The following is a 5000-nucleotide window of genomic DNA, read 5'->3' as shown; positions in this document are numbered from 1 at the left end:
AAAAAAAAAGAAAATAAAAAAAATAATAAGACAGAGAACAAAACCGCACACAGACAGAAGAAAAAAGAGAGAAAGAAATAAGAAAATAAAAAGAAAAGAAAGAAAGAATAAGATAAAAAAAAAATTATCTTTTTTTTTTTTTTTTTTTTGAAAATATAATCGTACAGCATACTCCTCATTTTCGTCCTGAACAAACCAATTACCCGAAATGAGTATAAACTCGCCGTTTCGACAGATTGGGGATAACGCCAATCAATATTGCAAAACGAGGTCACACGAAATAAATACCATGGACGGACAGGATGGGATTATTCCAGGATATTAGATTGATTAAGTGTGCTGGATCAGTGTGAATGAGTGAGTGTGATGTGTGATGTGTGAGAGAGTGGGATTATGGCTGAGTGAATGAGTGTGAGGTGTGAGAGAGGGGGGATTATGGCAGAGTGAATGAGTGATGTGTGCGAGTGGGATTATGGCTGAATGAGTGAGTGTGAGAGTGTGGGATTATGGCTGAGTAAATAAGTGTGAGGTGTGAGAGAGGGGGGGTTATGGCAGAGTGAATGAGTGTGCATGGGTGTGAGGTGTGAGAGAGGGGGGGTTATGGCTGGGTGAATGAGTGTGAATGAGTATGAGAGGATGGGATTATGGCAGAGTGAACGAGTGTGAATGAGTGTGATGTGTGAGAGGGAGGTGAGAGATAAGTGAGTGTGCATGAGTGTGAGGTGTGAGAAAGTAGGATAATGGTTTAGTGAATGAGTGCGACTGAGTGTGATGTGTGAGAGACGGGGGGGTTATGGCTGAGTGAATGAGTGTGATGTGTGAAAGAGAGGGATTATGATTATGAGGGAGTGAGTGAGTGTGACTGAGTGTGGGAGAGTTGGATTATGGCCGAGCGAGTGAGTGTGAATGGGAGTGCATGTGTGTGGGAGGGAGGAGAAGGGGTGGGCGTGTGTACAGCGCGGGGGGTGGGAGGTTGTAATCGCGTGTTGAGAGATAGAAGGAGAGAGAGAGAGAGAGAGAGAGAGAGAGAGAGAGAGAGAGAGAGAGAGAGAGAGAGAGAGAGAGAGAGAGAGAGAGAGAGAGAGAGAGAAAGAGAGAAGAGAGAGAGAGAAGAGAGAGAGAGAGAGAGAGAGAGAAGAGAGAGAGAAGAGAGAGAGAAGAGAGAGAGAGAGAAGAGAGAGAGAGAGAGAGAGAGAGAGAGAGAGAGAGAGAGAGAGAGAGAGAGAGAGAGAGAGAGAGAAAGAAAGAAAGAGAGAAAGAGAGAAAGAGAGAGAGAGAGAAAAAAAGAGAGAGAGAGAGAGAGAGAGAGAGAGAGAGAGAGAGAATGATAATAAAAGAGAAAGAGAGAAGCATCCAAAAAGGTGGCTAGAGAAAATCAATATATTTCGAGATTGGGGTCATACGACTATATCTTTAAGAAGCCAGGTCATGTAACCATGGCACGGAAGCATTGTTATCTTTGTCATTTAGGGAATTCAGATATGAGTATTAATTAAACACTACCACAAATCATTAGCGACTGCATGGTAAATATTGGCACTCATACATTGACCGTTTATAATACGAAAGGAAAATATTCATCTAAAAAATCATTTTCTATACACTCGTAAATATAGTAATATAACCTAAGGAATTATCTGCATCACTATTTTTTTCACCATCTTGTGAAACAAACATGATAATATCAATGCGATCGCCACATTACATCGCTATAACTACCAGTATACCATCATAGCAAAACGCGAAGAAGTATAATACAACATAAAGTATAAACAAAATAAAAAACAAAAAGATAAAAACACGTCTTCAACATGTGACACACACTCGCCAACTGGTTAATATGTCATCCACGTAAAACACCCCTAAACATCCCATTAACAGATGTTTTGGGTCGTGGCGGGCAGGGAAACAGCGAGGGTGGAGTACCTTTTACGAGTCCTCGGGAGATAAATCCTGAACAAAAATCCTTAAGGATAGAGGAACATTATATACGTTTCTTTGGAGTGACTTGGTTTGGGTGACGTCTATCTGCGTGTAACTTTTCAGAAACTATATATACAGCACTAATTCTTTCTCACTTTTTTTTCAGTAATAAGCAAACACTGCAAGATCTTTCGAAATATATGTTTACATTGTTACAATCACGAGTAAGCTCTTTCAAAACAAAACAAGTTCTTTGCACAAATTTATCTTTCGAAATCACTATTCACTTTGCACTCTTAACCAACATTTACCAAGGTTATTAAACTCTCTTACATGAAGAAAACAAAAACACAAACACGTGACACAGGTGTTCTGCAGGTGTTCAAGACTTTCGTACATCCAACACGTTCAGTAACCCTGAAACACTTATCCGACGTAATTCACATCCCTCTACACTTTATCCTAATCTCCTCGTTGATAACGCCACATGCCACATATCCACAACACCACATGAAAAGACGGTTCATATTTCTCTCTATGGCACACATGACACTCAGCCTGAACGGTAGTGCCCGGACGAACAGGGACACACACTCGCTCGCACGCAGCACCAGTGACAGACTGCGGCACCATGCCACTGGGACCCTGGCAGCTGCTGGCTGTGCACTTCCCTCCTTCCCTCCCCCTCCTCCCCCTCCCCTCCGCTCTGTTCTTCTCGCTCTCTCTCTCCCTCTCTTTCGCATAACCTCCCTCCGGAAGTCACTGCGTTTTTATCTTCCAATTATTAATTTGTTAGCGTGACAAAATACCAGGATATGCATCGAGGAAGAACGGAATAACGCTAGCGGTGGTGTGTCGAGGACTTGTTTTCTTTGGGCACTTCTACCCCGTCATCAGTGCCATTCTGTTGTGGCGAGTGCCAGGAAAAAAATGATACGTTTCATATCGATATCCGACTTTTTTCCCCTTTTTTTTATTTAGCTTTTTTTTGAGAGAGAGAAACGAAGCTAACGAGAGGGGTGATGGGAGCGAACCGCACATCCAATTGCTGTCATCATAGCAGTGGCAAGCAACAATGCTGTCACTCAACATGCCAACTGTGTTTCTGATCAAGCTCGTGAGAGGGACGACAACCAACCTGTTGCCTCGCGCCCACTGCCATCGCTTGCTGTCACCTCAACCTTCAACATGCGTGATCTATTATGTCAACTTCTGATATTAAGATCATATCCTGAACTTTCACGCCTTGCATGTGTGTCATTATCGGAGAATGCACACGCCACTGCTACATGTATCTTTTATGTATTGGCACATTAGCACATGTATCCTTTTTGCATGTATCTTTATGTATTGGCACATGTATCCTTTTTGTATCTTTTATGTATTGGCACATGTATCCTTTTTGTATTTTTTATGTATTGCCACATTTTTCAACTGCTGTGCTGGTTTATTCTTATCACGCTATTGCGAAGGATGATTAACAGACCAAGAAGCAATATTTTTTTGCATCTAAAGAAACGTAAATCACCAAAAATTGCCATAAAAAAATCGGATAATTAAGTTAATTTTCCTTGCTGGGAAGCGTGTTAAAATGCAAATTTGATTGAATTCTTTTATGGTGACAATATCCCTTTCAAATGGCGGTTTCCTTAGTGCTCCTCGTATTACCCGTCACTGTTCCCCTTGGTAACACTGTCACTGTATTTCTGTACTTTCCTGTAACCGCCACTGTCATGACCCACGTCGCTCTATGAGATAGCAACCGAGTCCCTTTTATTTGCCTTGTGGTATCTTTAGTCTCTATATAAACATGTAAATCATGGCATTTTTTTTTCTGCATACACGAATTCCTTTGTCACTGTAACACGTCGCGAAGTTCGAGTCACAGGTAACCAGGTGTCAGCGACTGGCACTTGTTGAACTTGTTCTGGGTACCCCGGCAGCGTAACCAGATCCTCCCACAGTCTTACGTCACAGCACCGTAACGTCTGACACAGCACAGTGTAGACAGGTAGCGAATGGGTGGGGTGGAGGTGAGGTGGAGGGGGCGGGGGGCTTAAAGGGAGGGAGGGAAGGAGGGAGGGAGGGGTCTGTTACCTCCCCCACACCCACACACTCGAACTCCATCCCTTCGTAAGTTTTCACACTATTCCACACGCCTTGCACACGATGACGATGACTTCCGGTACCTCGCTGATCGCCCAGCCACCCAACGTGATCCGCCAACCAGACCGAGGTGCAAAAAAAAAAAGGAAAAAAAAAGAGAGAGAGGAAGGAACACGCGTCATCAAGGTCGTATTGTGTCTTCACGTTTTTATTTTTTTCCTTTCCTTCTCTCCTCTCTTTCTCTCTCTCTTTCCTTTCATCTCCCCTTTCCGCGTGATAGGGTAGGATAGCAACGCAGCAAGAGGAGACAAGCACATGTCACGAGAGTCAGAAAGAACTCCAAGTCTTTCCCGGGACTCGCGACGCCGCCCTCACTCCTAAGGGGCAAGACGTCGGTCGGGAGTCCTTCGAGCCTCCTCTAAGCGGTGCCACACGCCCGCGACCGCTCACCAGGCGACGTCTGCCGGAGGGGCGCACGGGGAAGCAGGAGGCTGGTGAGAGGCGTTCGGGTGGTGGCCTGCACCGACCCTCACGCCAGCCGCGCGACCACTGACTGAGCTCTGCCGCTGCCTGCTGCTGGCCTGCCTGCCACCCAGACCTACCTCCCTACCTCCCCTCACCCCGCCTTCCCTCCCTCCGTTCGCTGCCTCCTCCTCTCTCTCCCTCCCTCTCCCTGTCCCTCTCCCTGTCCCTCTCCCATTTTCCTCCAACCGGCTGCCGGCATTATTACAACTAAAGTCTAAATGCCACAAAGCGACCAGAATCTTGCCACCAACTCACTGCTTATACCCAGGTGAGAGGGGTAAGGGGGGTAGCCTTCCACCTTCCCCCCTCCCCCCTTCCCCCCACATGGCGCCTCACTACACATTACTGAAGGTATAATCACATGGCCTCTCGAGTCGTCTTTTCATTGTGTGATTTCAAATTTCAAGAACTTTTTCCATATCTTATGAACTTGCAGATTTTTTTTT

At 45.1% G+C, this 5000-nt stretch overlaps 1 protein-coding gene across 5 annotated transcripts in view; it reads right to left on the bottom strand.

Moving 5' to 3' along the window:
- LOC122247834 (focal adhesion protein tensin) overlaps positions 1 to 5000 on the bottom strand; it is a 345161-nt gene that overhangs the window by 302693 nt on the left and 37468 nt on the right. For 4 of the 5 annotated variants that reach the window (XM_086533647.1, XM_086533675.1, XM_086533654.1 and 1 more), the window contains exon 1: positions 4480 to 4583. The exons of the other annotated variant lie outside the window; for it this stretch is intronic. The gene's annotated coding sequence lies outside the window, so the exon portion shown is untranslated. Of the gene's footprint in view, positions 1 to 4479; positions 4584 to 5000 lie in introns of those variants that run through there. 5 annotated transcript variants of the gene reach the window in all.

The sequence above is a fragment of the Penaeus japonicus genome, unplaced genomic scaffold (genome assembly GCF_977035675.1).
Source record: "Penaeus japonicus unplaced genomic scaffold, GWHDUDI00000001_assembly GWHDUDI00000003, whole genome shotgun sequence".
Classification (NCBI taxonomy): Eukaryota; Metazoa; Arthropoda; class Malacostraca; order Decapoda; family Penaeidae; genus Penaeus; species Penaeus japonicus.
Note: the sequence above shows the minus strand (reverse complement) of the source record. Positions and strands in the feature narration are given on the sequence as shown.